The 24211-nt window shown below is 44.7% G+C and overlaps 1 protein-coding gene across 15 annotated transcripts in view; it reads left to right on the plus strand.

Moving 5' to 3' along the window:
* BRSK2 (BR serine/threonine kinase 2) overlaps positions 1-24211 on the plus strand; it is a 450698-nt gene that overhangs the window by 198489 nt on the left and 227998 nt on the right. The window lies entirely within an intron of this gene.

Below are 24211 nucleotides of genomic sequence, written 5' to 3' on the forward strand. Positions count from 1 at the left end.
ACCTCTAATAATTTCGTGGGTAAAATCATGCAGATCCACACTGAACTCTCTGCTTCTGGGAATGCAGAGAAGTATCCTGACATGATAAACATGTTGGGATTATTTCCTCCAACAACCTGTCCTTTGGTTCCATATCCTTCCTAGACTACCCCATTTTATCTTGCTTGGGTGCAGCCAACTAGCTATTACCCAAGCCCCAATCTCAGCAAGTTTCTGAACAGCACTGTCTGGGCCTGACGTAATGAAGGCATAGGGCTGTCTACACAGGGAAGTCTACGCAGCCTAAGCTCGGTTGTAAATTAAAGTGCACTAGCTACTCTGCACTCATTCCCTGTGTGGACACTTTTACTGCACACTAAGAGTGTCCTCTGGAAGTGTACTAAACTAAACCGCCTAAGTGTATTAATCTTAGGTGCACAAAGGCATGACTGTGCACTGAGCCAGCAATTGTGGGTTTTTTCCCTGCGTAGACAGGCCCGTAGAGTTGAGTGTCATCTGCATACTGAAGACACCACACCCCCAGTGCCTAACTGCTCTAATGGAGTCTGATCCAAATCCCATTGGAGACAATGGAAAGATCGCCATTAATTCTAAATGGCTTTTGATCAGGCTGATACACATTGAGGAAGTGAGGTAACAGAACGCCATATGGAAGAGCCCTTGGGCAGATGAAAATCCACCCAATACGATCTCCTAGGACCTCTTTAGAAAGTCACTCAGGAGCAACATAATCTGCCTCTGTTAGAGTCTACAGGTGTGTCAACAGCACCTCTGTGGCATCTCAGATCTGAGAGATTTGGCATAGACACTTTAGATCTTTACCCATTACCAGAAAGAAGTACTCAGTTGATGCAACAAGTATAGTCTCTGTACTATAAACAGACCTAAAACCGGATGGACTGGGTGCTAGGAAGTCAGAGGACCCTATGCCAGAATTGCCCTGCCACAAGCTTTGTGATAATATTCCCCCAAAAGAATGATTATTAGTGGTGTTAAAAGGAATAGATAGTAGCCAGCTGTGACATCATTATTTGATTTGTAAACTGAGGAAAAAATGAGGAAATCACAGAGAGAATACATAGGAAATACCAGTATACCACAATGTTATATACCGTCATTTTAGTGGGGCCAATTTCAGTGTTAGTCACACTAATATAAACCTGGTGTAAACTGAAGTCTGGAGTTATTCTGGATTTACACTGGTATAACTGAGGACAGAATTTGGCCCTCTAAGAGCACTTCTGATTGTGGCTATGGGGAGAATTAAGCTGTGTGGTTCAGGAGTAAATGAATACATTTTGTTCGGATTCCTGTTAGTTCTGTTGTTGGCATGTTGGTTGAGATGCCCCATGGGTGCATTCACAGATACTCCCTAAGTGATTCTGAAATGGGGAACCTAAATTCTGTTTTTCAAATTGGTGAGAGCTTGGCTTAGCATGATCCTTGGCTGTCACAGAAAGAGAGCAGCCTTCCTCGCTAATGTGAGCCAGTGTGCAACAGAGTAGTCCTCATTTGCATAATCTTTTATTTTTGTTTGATTTGCATAATCTTGTGTGTGTGTGTGTTCCCTATCCTCCACAAAAAGCTTGACTGTCTCCAGTAAAAGGATCCCAATTATTAGCTGGCAATTTCTTTTTGCACCATACACTGAAACATTTTTCATAGGTTTGTTTGTTTTTCAAAATAAACTTCATATTAGTCAATGCACTGAGCTTAGGTTCTAAAGCAGATTTCCCTGCTGTAAGTGAATTGAGTGCATCCAGCTTTAGCCCCTGGTTCTCTCATTGGGATCAACTGCTTTGCATAGTTTTATCCATTTGGGAGTTGGGTTATCAACCTATAAAGCAGTATGTTGGCGCTGTCATTGTTCAGAGTACAGTCATGGTCAAAAAAGTGACAGTGAAATTACAGCTTCCTTGTCATAGCCGGTATGTACTCCCATTGAGCTAAATTCCTCTCTTATTTACACTGATTTAAATTGTGATTAACTCCACTGATCTCCATTACCTTACTCCTGATTTTTGTCATTTTAACTAAGATGAGATTTTAGCATAATGTGTCTTGCAGAATCCTGTCTGCTTTGTTTACAGACTCCTGTGTTTTACTGGTATCAGCACCACACACATAATGTATCTGTTGTGGAGCAAACCGTATTCTGTACAGGCTTGGACATCATCCTCTACTTTGATGGATAGTGTGCCATTTGGAAAAGGTTTGTTTGCCGACTTCCCCATTGGGTAGGAAGGGACTTGCCCACGGGAAGAACAGAATGTAGAATTAGAGGATAGACAAGTTCAGAAGAGGAAATCCCTCAGCCATAAAGAGGCATGACAAGGTATGTGGTTTATAGTTAGGCAATACTGGGCTATCTCTGAAGGGTAAAGGAAGAATCCACCTCCCATACAGGATATGAGGTGTTCAGGTTGCAGGGCTGTTTCATTGCTTTGTAGACTTCTGGGCTCAGAGACCCTCCCACCTCGCAAGGTCCTATAGCCCAGGCTCCAACCCAAGCCCAGCAGTCTACACAGCAATAAAATAGCCCCGCCGCCCAAGCCCCGCAAGCCCAAGTCAGCTGGCACGGCCCAGCTGCAGATGTCTAGTTGCTGTGTAGATATACCCATGCACACATCTCGTGGGACTCAAAGACATTTGGGCTCTGAGATGCGGGAGAGTCTCAGAGCCCAGGCTCCAGCCAGAGCCCAAACATCTACACTGCGATTTTTAGCCCCGCTGCCCAAGCCCTGCTAGCCTGAGCCAGCTGTCCAGGCTCTGAGACTTGGTGCCGCGGTTCTTTTATCTCAGTGTAGACATATCCATGGGCCTCATGAGTCCCAATTCTGTGTCTAGACCATAAAACCATCTTTCCTCCTCTCTTTTCCCACCTGTAGTCTAAAGGAAATGCCTTCTCTTCTTTGTAGCCCAGAATAAAACATATAGGATAGGGCTCAGCCACATCCCAAAGTAACTAGTATCACATAGATTCATGGACTTGGAGTAAAAAAGATCATAGCTGTTGATTTCTCCCTCTTTTTACTATTTGTATTACAGAAGTGCCTAGAGACACCAAGAAAGATTGGGGCTCCATTGTACTAGTTTCTGTTCAAACTGTTGTGAGAGAGAGCCCCTGTCTGAAAGAGTTTACAATTTATAAAGATAAAATGGATAAATGAGGCTCATGCACATTTCTTGGGGGATCACCTGCTAATCCCTCCATCCCATTTAGCAAAATGCAGGGTTGGTTGGCTCTTTGTGGAAGAGTTCTGTCTCCTTCTTTGCATGGGGACCCTTCCCACACACTGAAATGATAAACTACACCTCTCTTTTCCAGCATGATAGTTCATAGAACATTCCTCAGTGTCAAAGCCTCTCTTTAATTTGAAGCAGTAACAAATTCTGAAATGATTCCCTGAAGCTTAGTGGTTCCACATTAAGAAAAAAAAGTATTTAAAAAAAACCTGCAGCAAGAATGACTGAAATCCTTAATTGCAGAAGATGCCACTATGCCTTCAAAATTGAGCCTTGCTTTCCTGTCAGCCCTCATTTCCATAAAGGGAGCTCATTCCCAGGGCCAGCAGTGCTGGTGTGATGTAGAGTGAGATGAATATGTACCAGGGAGGATGTGAAAGGGCAGAGCAGAGCCTTGACACTGACACAGATAACTGAGTTGCTGAGTAGTTAGTGTAAAGGTTGACTATTTCTTAAGAGAGATGTCACACAGCATTCAGGCTATGGTGAAATTAATTATCCCTCTGGCAGCATTTATACTTGCCGTGTGCCCCTCATCCCCCATTAATGCTCCTAATTCCATTTGGCACAGATTTCCACGGCCTTTTGGAGGTTCCTGCTGTTTACTGCACTTCATTGTGAAAACTGACCATTTATTTTGACCCTTTGTTTTCTATCTTTTAACCAGTTACTGATTCATAGACAAGACTTTATCTCTTATCCCATGACTGCTTACTTTGCTTAAGGAGCTTTTGGTGAGGGACATTGTCAAAGGCTTTCCAGGTACACTATAACAACTGGATCACCCTCGCCCATATGCTAGTTGATACTCTCAAAGAATTATAATAGATTGGTGAGGCATGACTTCCCTTTACAAAAGCCATGTTGATTCTTCTCCAACATATTGTGTTCATCTATGTGTCTGATAATGTTGTTCTTTATTATAGTTTCAACCAATTTGCTTGGTACTGAAGTTAGGCTTACTGGCTTGTAATTGTCAGGATCACCACTTTTTAAAAATCAGTATTACATTAGCTACCCTCCAGTCATCTGGTACAGAGACTGATTTAAGTGATAGGTTACATACCACAATTAGTAGTTCTGCAATTTCACATTTGAGTTCTTTCAGAACTTTTGGGTGCATACCATTTGGTCCTATTGTTAGTGTTTAATTTATCAATTTTGTTCCAAAACCTCCTCTCTTGACATCTGTCTGGGACAGTTCCTCATATTTGTCACCTAAAAAGAATGGCTCAGGTGTGGGAATCTTCCTCACATTTTCAAAGACCAATGAAAAGAATTAATTAATCGTCTCTGCAATGGCCTTATCTACTTTGAGTGCTCCTTTAGCACCTTGGTCATCCGGTGGCCCCACAGCTTGTTTGGCAGGCTTCCTGCTTCTAATGTATTTAAAAAAATTATTGCTGTTAGTTTTTATGTCTTTTGCTAGTTGCTCTTGAAATTCTTTTGGGGGTCTGCCTGATTACACTTTTACACTTGACTTGCCCGAGGTTAAGGACTAGATTGTGACATTAGGTACAGTCATTAAGTAGCCCTGGGAGACATTGTGAATCAGAGTCAACCTGTGGGTCACAGTTTGTTCCCTGATTCCACTTTACTCTCAGGATGTGTCTAGACTGCACCCTTCTTTCAGCGGTGTGTAGTGTACATACACACGCAGTTCCCTAGCACGGGTAAAATTAGCAGCATAGACAGTGAGGCATGGCTTAGGCGAGCAGAGAGCAGGATATGCCTGAAGAATGTGGGTATTGATTCAAGTACATCCCCTGCATGGCTCTCTGCTCACCCACCCCATGCTTCGCCATCTACATGGCTATTTTTAGCCGTGTAGCGCCCTGCTGCCTCCCTGCTGCTGAAGCCTTTTCCCACTGCAAGAAAATACTCTGGCAGCAGGGAAAGACACTGGTGTGGAGGAGGCAGCGAGGAAAGGCCTTTCCCCTCTGCCAGAGCCTTTCCCCTCTGCCAGAGCCTTTCACTGACACATGTAGCTAAGCACTATAGAACATGTAGCTAAGCACTACAGTGTGGACATGTTTCAGAGTGGTAGCTGTGTTAGTCTGAATCAGCACAAAGAATGTGGAGTACTTGTGGCACCTTAGAGACTAACAAATTTATTTGAGAATAAGCTTTTGTGGGCGAGACCCCACTTCATCGGATGCATGCAGTATAGCTACACGTACACTACACGTTGCCACCAGGGGTGTGTAGGGTGGACATAGCCCCAGGGTGTGGTAATTTACTGCTGGCCCATATGAACAGCAAATTGTTATACCCCTGCTCTGGCACAATTACTCTGATCAAGGGTGCAAGCTTTGGCTTCCTCCTTTCGGTGCCTCATTCAATGCCATTCCCCATTCACTTGCTTTGGTGAGCCCTGTTCACTCCTACATTGACAGACCTTGGATCCAAGTAACTCATTCATTAATAATAATAATTAATAATTTATTATATTTGTACACTAGGGCTTACAGTTTAGGCAGGAAAGGTTCTTACTCCTTCATACTCCCTTGTGTGTTTTCACATTTAGCCCTTACAATTTTGCAGTTGCATGAGAAATTCCCCCCTAACATCAAAAAGCAAGAGTGAAGATGCATTCTGAAGATGCAAATCAAGATTACTTCTCTCCCAGAATTTCTCAGGGCAGGGAGAAGAGCACAGCCAAACACATACACACATTCCCCATGTGACATTCTTGCCAATCAGACTAGATGCAGTAAATAAACCAGCCCCTGCCACCAGTTGGTGCGTACTCTTTCAGAAGCTCAAATAACCCTCTGCATCTTTAAGAAAGGAAAGTAACTTCAGGCCCTCTGGAATTCTCCAAGTTGTCTGTGTATGCAGCTAATTATTTTGAGATGGAAACAGCACCTTTGAAGCATGTCCATGAAATACATAATTAAAGTATCTTGTGTTCGATCACACTGTTAGACAGCTAATTGAAAATCACATTGTATCTGCATAATGAGACAAATAATGTGTGTCTGTGCACTAGTGAAATGTCTCGTCCCATAGTCTTTTTCCCTTTAACTGCTATGAAAGCAACTGGCAGGAGACGACCACATGCTGGGCTGCCCTTGATCAGCAAATCTGGACTACATGGAGTCACTGGTCTGATCTCTGGTGGGCTCAAATAAAGGAGGACACTGCAAGATGGGGACGCTTCTTCCAACAAGTCATGTTCAGATGTTAAAGTAGGCTTGCCGTCCGCTCTGCCTCCTAAAGCACATCAGTGGGTAGCATGTCACTTACGTGGCTTCACAGATGAGCAAAATATTGGTATAATGATGGTACTATGCCAATATCATGGCGCTGTGAGATGCAGAACTTGATGCTTCACCTCCTTTTCAGAGACAAAAGACTATAGACAAAACCTATTCTGATCCCTGGTTGTGCTGCCTAAGCATAGTTGTCTCTCTTGCCATCTCTGTACCATCGATACTGTACATACTGTACATGAGAATTTGTGGAAGACATGCTGACCTTTATCAATAAAGTAATCTATAACTTGGTAGTATTGGTCATTCAATGTGACTAGCAGTCATTCAATCAATTTAACAAGAAAAAAGGAAATAGTAATACGATGGGCTGAATTCTCCTCTCCAAACTTGCCCAGAACTCCCATTGACTTCAACTGGAGATAGATGTCACATCTGAAGGCAGATTGTGACCCTCCTCTATGTGCAAAATGGCCAAATTCACTGGTGTAGGACCCTCAGAGCAAATTTTGGTCTTGTTTATTAGGTGAAAATCTGGAGTAACTCCAAATCAATGGAATTACTTCAGATTTACATCTATATAACAAGGGACAGAATTTAGCAGCCCTTTAGCTTTTGTATTTCCTGATTTAAAAAAAAAAGTTCACTGTGCGTGGTCCATTAATATGGGATTTCTTTTATTGTTTTTTTTCCAGTTAATAACAAAAAATACATCCAGCTTGCGTGGCTGTGTTTTCTCAGGGGGTTTCAGTGACTTGAATGCCCCCCTGTTTTATTTGCCTTTACCAATCAAAAATTGCCATTGCAAATGTCACAAGTGTGGAAACGGTTACCGTTTCTCCAACTGATTTTTCAGACTTGCATTGCGAAATGATCTCCTCTGGCTGGTTAACTCTTCACAAACAGTCTGTTTTCACACAAAGGCAAGTAGGAAAGAGTCACAGAGCAGACTGTCATAGAAGCCTGTCTTTAAAGCTACTTTCTTATGCCCCAGTCCATGCTGGAAGCAAAGAGACATCATCAGGCACCGATCTGCATTTTAAACAATGTTGAGGATTAGCAAAGGGGCAGCAGATGCACCTATTGAGCTGTAAAGGAAGAGACTCAAAAGCTGTGTTGTGCAGATGGGAGATTACAGTACTGTAGTTCCCCTCATGTGCCAGTCAGTGTTCCTGCTGCTCTACAGAGCAGCACTTATCATCTCCGGCAGCCTTTCTGTCCCAGGGCACATGCAGCACAATAAACCTGCCCTACCCGTGCATTGCAGGTGAGGGGATATTCAAACCAATCTAACCAGTAATCCTGCTGCTGCCGGTAGAAACGTGATATGTGGATAGGATGATTATTCCCTCTTCCTGCTTCAGTGGTTGAAGCACTTAACCCTCTCCATTTTAATAGCTACATCTTACTATATTGTCTATCAATTTGCTGAAGACCAGCCCTGTTGCTAGGATGGGGCTGGGAGAGTGAAAGTGAAAAGGAAAGAGATTTTCCTTTATGGCTTTTACTGTTTTTTTTTCCACTGTTGCTGCCTCAAACTAACATTTCTTCCCCTGCCTGAAGGTTATTGTCACAATTTACCATTTCATTTTTTTAATGGGACATAAACTGTAAAGTCATTCACCAAGTTCATATATTAACACACACCCATAGAGAGAGAATAGGCCAGAATCTACTCTCATTATGCTGGTATAAGTCTGGAGGAAGTCTAATGACTGGAATGGAGTTATTCTTTCTTTACACCCATGTAACTGAGAGTGGAATTTGGCCCATTATGTGATAGAAATGATGGTCCATTACCCAAGTATTTCCCCTATGACTCTAACTTTTATAATTGAAAATACACTATTACTGGGTCCATTTGCCTTGATTGTTGTTCTATCAGAGCCTCTAAATGCTGCTGTTTGACATTTGTATGCCCCTTAGAGACTAGAGTTTCCCTTCATTCTCTCCTACTGATCTGTCCCTGACCCCCATCCAATATGATATCCTAAACCCACAGCCAGCCAGACATATGGTTATAGCATGGAATTGATTCCCAGTTCCGCCACAAACTTTGTGTGTATACTTTGGCAAATCACTTAATCTCTTTGTTTCTCAATTCCACATCTTTAAAACAGGGATAATAATATTCCCTTTCTCTTACCCTTTGACTGTCTGATCTATTTAGGTAATAAAATTCTTTGGTGTAGAGACTGTTACCCACAGTGTTTCATGCAATGGGACCCTAACTTCAGTTGGAGTATCTAACTGCTACTGTAATATTAATAGTAGTAATAAGTAGATGCAGCACTAATATGTCCAGTGCAGTTTTCTAGCCTATTACATGTTTTTCTCTTTAAAGATATTTCCCCTGAAGTGTTGCCTTATCTTTTTGAGGCTTGAGAGCTATGTCAACAAGCAGTGAAGCAATTGCTTTTCTAAGGCATCCTTTCCTGCTGTGATGCACATTCAGTAAATGCATCACTGCCTTTGGTTTCTCCAATACCAACCTGGTCACCAGCTCCTACTTTGGATAACAGCTCAAGCATTGGTGTGTGGGAGGGAGTACAGATTTAGCACTTATGAAGGTAAGACAGAGCAACAGCTACACTGAGCAGACGTTGTACGAGCTTCTGTGTGCAGCTCTGCCAGTGCATTTCGGTCCTGACCTTCCATTTCTGGACCTGTTGGAAACCGGGTTTGTCGTGAGTACAGATTTCCACTTGGAACAAGGAATAGGCCATCAAACTCATTTAACTTGTGACCTAAGACAGAATTGGAACCTAATGCTTCGGAGGTGAAAATCCCAACTTTAATCTCTTGTGCTGCTAATCCTCCTCCTGGGTTAACTGTGTACTCCTTCCGGTAATTTAGAAAATGGCTTGAAGTGGGGTAGTGAAACTTTATCAGAGTGGGAGAAGAGTGTGTAATGGCTCTTTGACATAACCAACCTTTTGCAGTGCTGAAGTCCATGGAAAAACCCTAGGCAGAGAGATAGCAAGCAGTATGGCCCCATGCCCTCTAGGGGAATGTACCTTGAAAAGAGAGGGAAGGAACGTGAGCTTTGTTTCACAGACTCTTGGTGATAAAAAAAACATGAATTGTCCACAGGACTTGGCCATTTTCTTTGCTTCTTATAGGCAGAGCAGAAGCATGTAAAATTAATTTGAGCCGGTGAGGTCGCTGCTGTAGGAGAGCTTCTATAAATGGATTGTGCCAGGGCTGAAGGGAAGCAAACAGTTCATTCACCCCCACCCATCCCTACCCCCATGTTATACAGCTTCTAACTTCTTGTCACTTCAGTTCCCTTGCTTTGGTGAAAACCAAAGAAAATTTAGGGAAAATGTACATTTGAGCAGGAGTTAGCTTGGAAGGATTTAAACTATAGGCAGTAAACAGTATGTACAGAAGCTCTGTTGTTTAGTGAAAGGTTTATATAGTGACTTGAGTGTATTGCTTGTTCTTAACTGGCTAAAGAGGGGGAGTTGCAAGGAGCCCCCACATGAACCCCAAATCCCGGTATGCACTAAGGAATGTGCCTTGCCCTCACAGTAGTCTGTTGTAGAACAGGGCAATAAGGCTCAGTTGCGCAGAGAATACAGGGAAGAGTGAGCTCTTTAAGATAGCAGGCAGATAATAGCAGATTTTGTTGCAACTGCCTACTCCCACTAAACAAACACAGCCCCATAAAGTGTAAAGACCAGACTTGATTTGCCTGTCATTGATATCATAATTTCTAAACAGGATTTGCCTTGTAAACTTCTGCTACTGGTGCTGAAGGAATATCTCTGCTGGGCTTGTGCTTTGTATAATATGGTAATCCAGTGAATAAAGGGTTAATTAACAGAGTCTGTTGCAGGTGGCTTGATTAGCCCACCAGGTGGTTCTTTTGTTCCTTTAAGATAGAATAGTCTGAGAATGGAAAAAACATGATACATTATTGCAACAAATGTTCTAGCCTGCAGCTGTGTCTAAATCTGGAGACAGTCCTGCAGAATAGTAGCTTGGGGGTTGCTGATGAGAAGTGTGCTAGAAGCTTTTCAGGTGGTGACAGAGTTGCATTTGATCTTTGATTCATTTGCTTCATCCTTTATGTACCTAAGCATTTGTCAAAGAAAGACAAGCGAGTGCTCTGTGAATTTTCAATGCACAGCCCCTTGCATCTAATGGAGAAGAAGGTTAAAATGAGAATGAGTGCATGTGATAAGGTATTCCCCATATGGAGGTGACTTAAGAACTATGCAGTTGCATAGGACCATGTCCTTCCACACATCACATATACCACCCCTTGAGAATGCCATTCTTGATTCTCCATCTGTTATCCTGTCTGACTCCAGCTGTGGTGGGGACTAAATGATCCATCTTCCTTCCTTGTGCCCTCTCCAGCTTAGTAAATTGTGTTACAGCTCGTGCAGGCTCGGAAGATGGACAGATAGGCTGTAGTCCAGAGTGGACTGTAGACCTGTTTCCCAGTGGTGGGTCCTAGACCACTTGCATCAGTTAGTTCAGTCCATATCAGACAGTGGGCTGATCAGTTAGACTCCGAGACTGCATCCTCAGCTGGTGTAAATCATTGTAGCACTATTGAACTCAACAGAGCTAATACACTGAAGTTTTACCAATTTACCAAGTCTTGCTGCCAAGTGTGAATGCTTCCCTCCTTCCTTCCTCCAGCCACTGGTGATAGTGAAAGTCACTTTGCATTTTATTTTGTCTAGAAAAGCTTCTTGAAGTATTGCCCTAGCCCCATTGCTAATTCACCCCAAAGCAGACAATCTGGGTAGGGGATTTAGGGTGGGATTTTCAAAGGGAGCCTAAGGAATTTAGGTGCCCAAATGGGATATAATTGCCTAACTCTCTTAGGCTCCTTTAAAAATCCCAGCCTTACATAGTGCTTAGAGGATGCATAGGGCCTCATTTTGGCTCCCTGAGCTGGAGCGAATTTCTCCTTACATTTGGTACATCATAATCATGCCTGTCTGTGGTCATGTCTTAATTCCCTTTAATCTGACTAGAGCGGACCCCAATGCCCTCTATCCCAGTCCTTCCCTTTTGGCTGCAGCTGTGGCCAGCCTCAGTTTAGACAAACCTAATCTGAGAAATAAATTGAATTTCCTTGTTTCTCTCCCCCTCCCCCCCCCGACTGTCTCCCAGAGCCTGCAGAGGCTTGCAGACCAGTGAAGGGGAAGGAGGAAAATGCCATTGCCTGCAAAGTAGAGATGTCACAGACAGGCAGGAGGTGGCTGTGGGTGCTGGTGAGATTATGTATACACAAAGGTATAGATCAACAAGTAAAAATGGTCCCCATAAAATCTGGCACAGGTCCTTCTGCAGCTGGAATCTATGCTGGAGATAGGCTAGAAGCCATGCCGTTGTTAAGGAGCACAGGGCAAAAGCGTCTTCATTCACTAGGGTCTCTCACCTATGCAGCCCTCTCCATTTCATTGAGAGGCAGCATGATCTAGTGGGCAGAGCACTGGACTAGGACTCAGGAGATCTGGATTCTATTTCTGGCTCTGCCACTGACCTACTTCATAGAGCTCAGGACCAGAAGGGACCATTATATCATCTAATCTGACCTCCGGTATATCACAGAACATTAAATTTCATCCAGATACCCTGACAACTTCAGTTAGAGGAAAACATTTCAGTCCTCAGAAGACTCAACTGTTGTGTGCCACAACAGAGAACAGGAGGGACCGAGGTGCACCAGTGCCCAAGGCCCCTTCAGTTGCAGGGAGTTGATTAGGTGGTTATACCCAGATGATCTCAGCAGGCGATCTGCACCCCAGGCTGCAGAGGGAGGCATAAACCCCACAAGGTCCCTGCCAGTCTGACCTTGGGAAATATTCCTTCCCCACCCCAAATCTGATGGTCAGTTTGACCCTGAACATGAGAGCAAAATGTATCAGCCAGGCATCTAAGAAAGAGGATTCTCTGTACCATCCCAGAGCACTGGTCCATAGTAGTGCCCCACACCCCTGCACTAGCATTTGTGAAGAGGTTAGCATAGGGTTGCTTAGGGCAGCCCAATGCATTGTCTGTGTCAGAGTGTTATTCAGAGTTCAATGTAGAGCAGAATCCCGCCCTCTGTGAGGGAATGCTGCAGATTTTAACTTAAATGCCCTATAGGTTCACGAATAGCAAGAAATCTGCATTTTTAGTAGTTGACACTTACTGGGGGCTATCTGCATTGACCGCTGTTGGGAACAGCTGGGACTGGTATAGCTGTGAGCATCTCTGCAATCAACACTTCTGTCTCATTCCCTCCAGTAACACCTCTTAGGGCAAGCAGGGTCTGGGTAGCTGTGAGTTCTTGACAGAGGGTATGTCTACACTATGAAATTAGGTCGAATTTATAGAAGTCGGTTTTGTAGAAAGCGTTTTTATACAGTCAAGTGTGTGTGTCCCCACACAAATGCTCTAAGTGCATGTAGTCGGTGGACTGTGTCCACAGTACCGAGGCAACAGTTGACTTCTGGAGCTTTGCACTGTGGGTAGCTATCCCACAATTCCCGCAGTCTTCACCACCTATTTGAATTCTGGGTAGAAATCCCAGTGCCTGATGGGGCTAAAACATTGTCGTAGGTGGTTCTGGGTACATATTGTCAGGCCCCCGTTCCCTCCCTCCCTCCGTAAAAGCAAGGGCAGACAATTGTTTTGTGCCTTTTTTCTTGAGTTACCTGTGCAGACGCCATATCACGGCAAGCACTGAGCCTGCTCAGCTAACTGTCATCGTATGTCTCCTGGGTGCTGGCGGACATGGTACTGCATTGCTACACAGCAGCAGTTTATTGCCTTTTGGCAGCAGACAGTGCAGTATGACTGGTAGCCGTCGTTGACGTAGTCCTGGGTGCTCTTTTAACCGGGCGCCTGGGCTGAGTGACTCAGCTAGGTTATTTCCCTTGTTTCGTCTCATGGCGATTGAGTCCTACCGGCAGTGCACTGTCTTTTAATCTGCAGCTAGCAGAAGACGATGGCCAGTAGTCATACTGCACCATCTTCTGCCGAGCACCCAGGAGGTGACGATGGCTAGAGGTCGTACTGCACAGTCTGCTGCCAGCATGATGTATAAAGATAGATGAAGTGGCTCAAAACAAGAAATAGACCAGATTTGTTTTGTATTCATTTTCTTCTCCCTCCCTCCCTCCGCTCTGTGAAATCAACGGCCTGCTAAACCCAGTTTTGAGTTCTATCCTTGAGGCGGCCATTCAGTTTCTCGCAAAGCCACCCCCTTTGTTGATTTTAATTCCCTGTAAGCCAACCCCGTAAGCCAGGTCATCAGTCGCCCCTCCCTCCGTCAGGGCAACAGCAGACAATCGTTCCGTGCCTTTTTTCTATGCAGACGCCATACCACGGCAAGCATGGAGCCCGCTCAGATCACTTTGGCAATTAGGAGCACATTAAACACCACACGCATTATCCAGCAGTATATGCAGCACCAGAACCTGGCAAAGCGAAACCAGGCGAGTAGGCAACGTCAGCGCAGTGACGAGAGTGATGAGTACATGGACACAGACTTCTCTCAAAGCATGGGCCCTGCCAATGTGGGCATCATGGTGCTAATGGGGCAGGTTCATGCGGTGGAACGCCAATTCTGGGCTCGGGAAACAAGCACAGACTGGTGGGACCGCATAGTGTTGCAGGTCTGGGATGATTTCCAGTGGCTGCGAAACTTTCACATGCGTAAGGGCACATTCATGGAACTTTGTGACTTGCTTTCCCCTGCCCTGAGGCGCAAGAATACCAAGATGAGAGCAGCCCTCACAGTTGAGAAGCGAGTGGCAATAGCCCTGTGGAAGCTTGCAACGCCAGACAGCTACCGGTCAGTCGGGAATCAATTTGGAGTGGGCAAATCTACTGTGGGGGCTGCTGTGAAGCAAGTAGCCAACGCAATCAAAGATCTGCTGATATCAAGGGTAGTGACCCTGGGAAATGTGCAGGTCATAGTGGATGGCTTTGCTGCAATGGGATTCCCTAACTGTGGTGGGGCCATAGACGGAACCCATATCCCTATCTTGGCACCGGACCACCAAGCCAGCGAGTACATAAACCTCAAGGGGTACTTTTCAATAGTGCTGCAAGCACTGGTGGATCACAAGGGACGTTTCACCAACATCAACGTGGGATGGCCAGGAAAGGTACATGATGCTCGCATCTTCAGGAACTCTGGTCTGTTTCAAAAGCTGCAGCAACGGACTGTCTTCCCAGACGAGAAAATAACCACTGGGGTTGTTGAAATGCCTATAGTTATCCTTGGGGACCCAGCCTACCCCTTGCTGCCATGGCTCGTGAAGCCATACACAGGCAGCCGGGACAGTAGTCAGGAGCTGTTCAATTATAGGCTGAGCAAGTGCAGAATGGTGGTAGAATGTGCATTTGGACGTTTAAAAGCGCGCTGGTGCAGTTTACTGACTCGGTTAGACCTCAGCGAAACCAATATTCCCACTGTTATTACCGCTTGCTGTGCGCTCCACAATATCTGTGAGAATAAGGGGGAGATGTTTATGGGGGGTGGGAGGTTGAGGCAAATCGCCTGGCTGCTGGTTAACGGAGCCAGACACCAAGGCGGTTAGAAGAGCACAGGAGGGTGTGGTGTGCATTAGAGAAGCTTTGAAAACCAGTTTCATGACTGGCCAGGCTACAGTGTGAAAGTTCTGTTTGTTTCTGCTTGATGAAACTCCCCGCCCCTTGGTTCACTCTACTTCCCTGTAAGCTAACCATCCTCCCCACCTCCCTTCAATCACCGCTTGCAGAGGCAATAAAGTCATTGTTGCTTCACATTCATGCATTCTTTATTAATTCATCACACAAATAGGGGGATAATTACCAAGGTAGCCCAGGAGGGGTGGTGGAGGAGGGAAGGACAAGGCCACACAGCACTTTAAAAGTTTAAAATTTATTGAATGCCAGCCTTCTGTTACTTGGGCAATCCTCTGTGGTGGAGTGGCTGGGTGGCTGGAGGCCCCCGCACCACGTTCTTGGGCGTCTGGGTGAGGAGGCTATGGAACTTGGGGAGGAGGGTGGTTGGTTACACAGGGGCTGTAGCGGGGGTCTGTGCTCCTGCTGCCTTTCCTGCAGCTCAACCATACACTGGAGCATATAAGTTTGATCCTCCAGCAGCCTCAGCATTGCATCCTGCCTCCTCTCATCATGCTGCCGCCACCTTTCAGCTTCAGCCCTCTCTTCAGCCTGCCACCTCTCCTCCCGGTCATTTTGTGCTTTCCTGCACTCTGACATTGTTTGCCTCCATGCATTCGTTTGTGCTCTGTCAATGTGGGAGGACAGCATGAGCTCAGAAAACATTTCATCGTGAGTGCTTTTTTTTTCGCCTTCTAATCTTCGCTAGCCTCTGGGAAGGAGAAGATCCTGTGATTCTTGAAACACATGCAACTGGTGGAGGACAAAAAAGGGACAGTGATATTTGAAAAGACACATTTTATAGAACAATGGGTACACTCTTTCACAGTAAACCTTGCTAACATTATATACATAGCACATGTAGTTTCGTTACAAGGTCGCATTTTGTCTCCCCCCACCGCGTGGCTAACAGCGGGGAACATTTCTGTTCAGACATAGGCAAACAGCCCATCAGGAATGGGCACCTCTGAATGTCCCCTTAAGAAAAGCACCCTATTTCAACCAGGTAACCATGAATGATATCACTCTCCTGAGGATACTACAGAGAGATAAAGAACGGATGTTGTTTGAACGTCAGCAAACATACACTGCAATGCTTTGTTCTACAATGATTCCCGAGTACGTGCTACTGGCCTGGAGTGGTAAAGTGTCCTACCATGGTGGATGGAGTAAGGCTGCCCTCCCCAGAAATCTTTTGCAAAGGCTTTGGGAGTATATCCAGGAGAGCCATGAATGCCAGGGCAAATTAATCATTAAACATGCTGGCTTTTAAACCTTGTATAGTATTTTAAAAGGTACACTCACCAGAGGTCCCTTCTCCGCCTGGTGGGTCCGGGAGGCAGCCTTGGGTGGGTTCAGGGTGTAGTGGCTCCAGGTCCAGGGTGAGAAACAGTTCCTGGCTGTCTTTTTGAATTTCAATTTCCTGTTTGGCCAGTGTGGCAAGCTGCAGGTGACCATGCAGAGATCATCAGCAGAGGTGACCATGCTGGAGTCCCAGAATCGCAAAAAAGCTCCAGCATGGACTGAACGGGAGGTATGGGTTCTGATTGCTGTATGGGGAGATTTCAGAGTAGCAGCCGTGTTAGTCTGTATTCGCAAAAAGAAAAGGAGTACTTGTGGCACCTTAGGGACTAACAAATTTTTTGAGCATAAGCTTTCGTGAGCTACATCCGATGAAGTGAGCTGTAGCTCACGAAAGCTTATGCTCAAAAAATTTGTTAGTCTCTAAGGTGCCACAAGTACTCCTTTTCTGTATGGGGAGAGGAATCCGTGCTATCAGAACTACGTTCCAGTTTTCGAAATGCCAAAACATTTGTGAAAATCTCCCAGGGCATGAAGGACAGAGGCTATAACAGGGACCCAAAGCAGTGCCGTGTGAAACTTAAGGAGCTGAGGCAAGCCTACCAGAAAACTAGAGAGGCGAATGGCCACTCCGGGTCAGAACCCCAAACATGCCGCTTCTATGATGAGCTGCATGCCATTTTAGGGGGTTCAGCCATCACTACCCCAGCCATGTTGTTTGACTCCTTCAATGGAGATGGAGGCAACACGGAAGCAGGTTTTGGGGACGAGGAAGACGATGAGGGTTGTAGATAGCTCACAGCAAACAAGCGGAGAAATCGGTTTTCCCGACAGCCAGGAACTGTTTCTGTCTACCTGGTCAGTTCATCTGTCTACCTGGTCAGTGCATCTGAGTTGAGAGTGCTGTCCAGAGCAGTCACAATGGAGCACTCTGGGAGAGCTCCTGGAGGCCAATACCGTCTAATTGCATCCACAGTACCCCAAATTCGACCCAGCAAAACCGATTTCAGCGCTAATCCCCTTGTCGGGGGTGGAGTAAGGAAATCGATTTTAAGAGCCCTTTAAGTCGAAAAAAAGGGCTTCGTCATGTGGACGTGTGCAGGGTTACATCAATTTAACACTGCTAAATTCGACCTCAACGCCTAGTGTAGACCAGGGCAGAGAAGCTGATCCACAATCCACTGACATTAATGAGAAGTTTTCCACTGACTGTAGTGGGCTTTGGATCGGGCCCTGAGAACTCTCCTATACCAACCTTTCCAAAGAGCCCTGCTGGGAGAGGTGGAGACAGGGCTAGCTGTGAGATCTCCCACAGCCCACACTCCCTCCAGTAAGTGATTCCTGCAGGGAAAAACTGGAATGGGGACATGCTGCCAAGGTACATTTTGATAGCATTGCTTCATGCTCCTGTGCTGTAGTTTAAAAGCCAGTAGTCTCTGCGACTGTGTGTGTGCGTGTGTGTGTGTGTGTGCGCATGCGCATACATTTTTCTTCTGAAAGGAAATTGAAATTCTTTTTCTAGTTTTGCAGGCACAGCTGATCTGGCTCTGGAGGTGATAATATATTGTATTTCATAAGCGCTGCCTTAAAATAATGAGAGCTGGGGCCTTTTCTGCTCTAAAGGTGTACTGAAGCTGACCTCCTGCTCTCTGTATAAGGAACACAGTGAGCCAGGAGCAGTGCAGCTTGTAAAACCTGAGGTGGCAGTTTTTGTTCTTCCCAGCCTAGACAGCGACAGATGTATGCCACTCTGTGACCCAAACCATTACTCCCAAATTAAAAACAGTACATTCGGAAGCTGCGGGAGTGGGTGATATGTCTGTTTTTGCTGTTCATTCAAATGAGAATAGTCTGACTGTTTTGACCTTTAATCCTTTTTTGGTAGCTTTCCTTTTGTAAACTGGATTTGGGGTTTCAGTTCTTTCTTCTCCCCAAGTCAGAGCTATTGTATTATTTTTTGGTCTGTGATCTAATTGTGAGAACTCCATATTTTGGCATTCCTGCTCTTTGTACAGAGAAGAGTCCCAGGGGATGAGAAAAAACATCTTTTACAACTGTGTCATGGGGGCTCTAGCCTCACAACCTGGTTCCGTATAATTAATACAGTCTGCCAGAGAGGCAGGGAGGACGTAAGGCATTTAAAGATCAGTGGGCCTGATCAAGTCCGGATTAAGACTCTATAGGCCAGTGCCTACAGCTCTAGCTCCCAGAATGATGTGATTGTATCAGAATCTCAGGATTCATTTAAAAATATATATATGTTTCTTGGCTTCATGATTGCAAACAAACACTTGTAAATATGAACCAGATGTAACTGATACAGTGATGGTTGCCTGACTCTGAGAGGTCTGAACTGTTCATTCATCTCAATGGGATGTTAACTACTCTTGGGGATCCTGGCATCACCAGTCCAGAGGAGGACTCTGTATGGCAGGAGAACAGTGCATTGGGCTTGGCCTACCGTTTAAGCAGACACACTTTGGCTTCTTATTTGGGGAAAATACTGGAGGCATCTCTGTGTCTGGAGAAGGGACTCCTATTGCTCCTGAGGAAAATGAAGAGGGCCCCATGCAGTTTTCCCTGCCTCTCAGGGAGAGGAAGGAGGCTGCCACCGTTGTTACTCCAAATAGGGACTGGATCATAGCATAGGGGTAGGGCTACTAAGAGGGAACTATGTGGGGGCCCCTGCAGTCGTGGGTTTTAGGCCTGGGATTGCCTTAATCCAGCCCTGTGCCTGATTCTCCTCTCACATACGTCAGTACAAATCAGGAGTAACTTCACATAAGTCAGTGGAATGACACCAATATAAAACTGTTGTAAGTGAGAGGAGAATCAGGCCCAGGGCTCTCATCACTGCTGTCTTGTTATTAGTATTGATTTTTTTATAGGGGAAGAACTAGAGTTGTAGATAAGCCCACTGCCTTTAATGATTATTCCTTGCATTGATAAAGTGAGTTTTTCCTTCTTCATGCAGAACAATCCCAGTTAGAAAGAGATGGCCTCAGCTGTAGAGTGTGGATTTGGTTCCAAATTTCCCCAAAGATCAAGGAAGCTGCTTGGATCCAGGGCTTTGATTGAGGCCATTCTCTACTTTGTAACCTTCCTTCCCTGACAGAGGGGCACAGGTTCCTGTCTAGTCCTGATAAAGGACCCAATCCAACTCCCATTTAAAGTCAATGGGAATCTTTCCAGTGAATTCTGTGGGAGATGGATTGGGCACTTAACTAGGCTTTGGAGTCAAACCCCACACCTCATTGACTCCCAGGTGTCGATTCAGAAACCCAGCAAAGTTGGATGCACTGGGTCAGCTTCTGGTACTTAGCATTTTGTTCATAGCATAGATGCAGGTGCAGCGTATCCATTTTCTCCTGGGTCATTGCTAAAGAGCAGCATATCTGCAGTCGGTGCAAATCCTGTTAGGGATCTATCGGTGGGGGATTAAGAGAAGTCAGAAAGGCACAGCAGGCTATCTCAGCAGTGAGCTCATTGGATGAAGTGTTAAGTGAGCAGCCTCATTTTGTGAAGAGTGCACCCTCTGGCTTTTTTATTGGTTTCAGAGTAGCAGCTGTGTTAGTCTGTATTCGCAAAAAGAAAAGGAGTACTTGAGGCACCTTAGAGACTAACAAATTTATTTGAGCATAACCATCCGATGAAGTGAGCTGTAGCTCACGAAAGCTTATGCTCAAATAAATTTGTTAGTCTCTAAGGTGCCATAAGTACTCCTTTTCTTTTCGGCTTTTTTATTGGGGTCTTCTGTACCAAACCTCCTCTCCTACCTCGAGAGATTTCCAATTTTGGGGAATGCCATCCTTGTTGTGATATTAATTACATTGGAATTTAAAAATCTTCACTTGTTGAAGGGTTGAAAGGGGATGGGAGATCTCATTGGTTTTGTGACTACAAAGTGAATGGTAAGCTTGAATTAGTTCTGGGTTTAAACTAACTCTATGTTGTATCTGCAGCTGTATTTAAAGAAAATTCTCCAGGTTGTGGAATCTTAGAATGAACTAAAGTGAAAGTAGAACGTATATTAAAGAGCCAGTTCTGTTTTAATCCCAGGTTTTTTTCTTTCCTACTCCCTTCATGATTTAGCATTGATTGACCAAGTTACCTAAGCAGGTGCCTAACTTTAAGTATGTGAGTAGCTCCCTTGAAGTCAATTAAGTACCTTACTGAATTGGGGCTGTACTGATTGTGGATCTCAGTGTAAATACTTTACACAACAATAGTTTGCACTGACACAGCATTGTAAACTTTACAAACATGAAGCCCCACTCTTGATCCCATTGAAGCAAACACTGTATCTCCTGTTGTCTTCAGTGAGAACAGAGCCTAATTAAGAGTCAGACCCTAATTATGTCTCACAACATTCTGTGATAGACAAATATTGCTATCCCAGTTTTACAGGTGGGAAACTAAGGAACAGAAAAATTAAATGACTTTCTCAAGGTCCCAAACTGAATCAGAGGCAAAGTCTGTATTTTATATTATTATTATTTTATTACACAGCCATATGATTACCTGGTGCCCCAGAAAACAATTAAAGGTAGATTCTTTCTCCCCACAGAGCTTTCAACCTAAGACAGTCAAGAAAAGAAGGAGATAACAACACAGGGAGCAGTCAGAGATGGGAAGAATGAGGAAAAGACAATATAATGATGCAATCACTGAGGCAACTAATACTTGTGTCTAGAGGGCTGTGATAGTAAAGATTTTCCGTACATTGTTCTATTTAATTTATAGTCTTAGGGGGTTATCATCTTTATTTATTTGTATTGGCATAACACCTAGGCTGAATGTGCTATAAAGGGTTTATTGGTTTGAGTTTGAGATGGGTGCATTGCTCACAAGTGGCCGAGCCACAACTGAATTATTCAGGTTATCTCAAATGAATGATGATCAACCTATGCCTTCATGTATTATTTATATACCACATATGTTATTTTAGGAAGATTTCGGAGCGATTTCAAAATTGCATTGGGATTATTTCTTTTAGCCTTCTGCCTATAAACCCTGATGCCTTAGTTACTGTGAGTTCAGCTGTGTAGGACTCAGAGGAACCTATCTAAATGTCTAAAAATCACCCAAAGTAACTTTTCTATATCTTAAAAATGTCACACTTGTAAAAGCTGATCTCTCTGGCCAATTTTACATAAGAAGAAGTGTCAGGTCCCTTAGGGAAGCTGGTAATCATCCTCCTGTTTCTAGTTCTGTAGAGCCACAAGGTATTAGCCATTAAAGTGATGATATTTTTAGGTACAGAAAAAACAGTCACTTGTGCAGGATTGAATCTTGGCAATTCTAGGCCTCGGAGTGGGAGGGGGGAAAATCCAGCTGTTGGAAATTGCTCATGGCTTCAGAATGCTAAATCCAAGTGGAGTCAGATTAATGGGTAAAGGGCATGTGAAGTGATCAAAGGTTCATGGTAAATAAATGTATCGTATGACTTTGCAATATATTATGTGGTTCCTCAGTTTGTCACATGGCTATCACTTCTGAGTATGTGCTATACTTTCATTTTTATTTATTGTATTTATTTATTTAGTGTGAAGGTGACTACCGTCTATAAGTCCCTTTTTAAAGAGGTGGGTTTTGAGAGGGGATGCTGCAGTCACTAGTGGCTACATATGGCCTAAATAGGGGCTTGGGGGCCTAACTTTAGGCCTTTTAAAAAAAATCTCAGCCTAGAAACTTTGATAGGGTTCCCTTTTAGATTGCAGCTTCTTTGTCCTGGGACCCTGAGATAACGTAACATTACATCATGTGTGATGACATTGAATCATGAGGTTTGAGCCTTGTGCTTGATGCATATAATAAATATTATACTCTTAAATTGCCCAACTGGTTGTGGTTGGAAAGATGAGGGCCCATGAAAATTTGAGATGGGAAATAGATAATTTTCAGACCCTGTTTGCAGTGTACCTGGGCACATCCATTACTGGCAGCTTTTTGCTCTCTGGGAACTTGGGATCCTGAGACTGAAGATGGGAAATGGATGATGATCAAGCACTTCTCTTATTTTTTCAAACTCATCCCACCCTAAAGCCCAGGCTTTCCCTCTGTGCTGCAACTGAACCTAGAAGGCTGGTGAAATTGTCAATGAGATGAACTTGTTAGATAATTACCTGTGAAGGTTCCCTATACTGATTACATAAACCCCACTTGTTGGGGAAATCCTTTTAAAGGAATATCTGCTAATGGACTAAAACTCCTGCATATATTATTACAGGCTACTGGGATGCTGAAGGGTTCCTAGCTTGCTCCCACCAGATAAACCTGGTGCATCTCACCTCTTTGTCCCAAGCATTGCTCTTAAATGGTCCGTTCAACTAAGCTGCAGCTAATATGATGGGTACTACTGAGTTACGTTAAGCGCTAGATGTAATCATCCGCACAGTCCAATAGTAAGCCTCAGTCTCCTTGAAGCACCTACTCCCTTATGCTCAAGAGCACAGGGTAAAAAGGGACAAAGTGTGGGTGGAAGATAGGTGAGTCTGGAAAGACACACTAATCATAATCATACAAATAAGACAAATAGCTGAGTTCTCTCTTCTTTGGCCATGTCTCCTGCCAGTAACTGGGGGACCACACTGTGGTGTTCTCAACAGGTGTTTGCACCAAAGCCCACTGACAGCAGTGGGAGGCTTTCCATTGACATGAGTGGGTGCTGGATCAGGCCTAGATTTAGGATCTGGATCCCCAGTGCTCCCCATCCTGCTCCTTACTTTTGATGCTTGTGCTCAGTGTTCCTTACCTCTGCTGTGCAGGGTCAAGCCTCTCTAGTGCTGACCATGACATGTGTCAGGTATATCCTGCACTCACATTTCCACCAGAGCATAAAAAACTGCCCTTGTCATCTTGTGCCCAAGGCTGCGAGTTGCACAGCTCTGTTGTGCTCTATGCAAGGACTTGCAGGATGAAGAACATTCTGGCCAATTTGAAAACCGTGGGGCTAGTGTAACAATAAGGCCTAGGACTGCATCATTAGACTCATGGATAGCTAATCGCACAAAGAAAATATAAGGCAAGTCCCTGAAATGCAGGAGGCCCTTTGTCATGAGGGAGCCACACACAGGAAAGATGGAAGAAATGTGGGGAGAGCAGGAGAGGTAACAGAGAACATGAGAAATGAACAAAGGAAACAGAATTAAAACATCAATTCAATAAACATATGAAGAACAATCTGTGCCCCATTGTCTCCCTCCCACCCTGCCCCATGATATTCCCTCCTTGTTAGAGCAGGGGTTCTCAACCTTTTTCTTTCTGAGCCCCCCCCCCCCCAACGTGCTATAAAAATTCCATGGCTCACCCATGCTAGAACAACTATTTTTCTGTATATAAAAGCCGAGGCTGGCATTAGGGGGTAGCAAGCAGGGCAATTGCCTGGGCCCTGGGCCAGAGGGGGCCCTGCGAAGCTAAGCTGCTCAGGCTTCAGTGCTGGGTGGCAGGGCAACCGGCCCTGTGCTTCAGCCCCATGCGGTGGGGCTTTGGCTTTCTGCCCTGGGCCCCAGCAAGTCTAATGCCAGCCCTGCTTGACAGCCCCCCTGAAACCTGCTTGCGGCCCCGGGCCCCTGGTTGACAACCACTGTGTTAGAGCATCAGTCCTCCTCAATGGATCACTAGACCAAGGTAGGACGACATGGCTTATTACCCAGATGCGACCTAATTACACTGACATGTTTTTTAAAAGTTATCTTATGGGGGATAGACAGTCAGGGCTCTTCTGTACCTCGTACCACTTTCCCTTGTGCTTGAGAATAGCTGCCCTCTGGCACCTACTGGTAATGGATTAATGAGCTCTGAAGGTGGACTTTGATCTCAAAGAG

Source organism: Dermochelys coriacea, chromosome 6 (genome assembly GCF_009764565.3).
Source record: "Dermochelys coriacea isolate rDerCor1 chromosome 6, rDerCor1.pri.v4, whole genome shotgun sequence".
Taxonomy (NCBI): Eukaryota; Metazoa; Chordata; order Testudines; family Dermochelyidae; genus Dermochelys; species Dermochelys coriacea.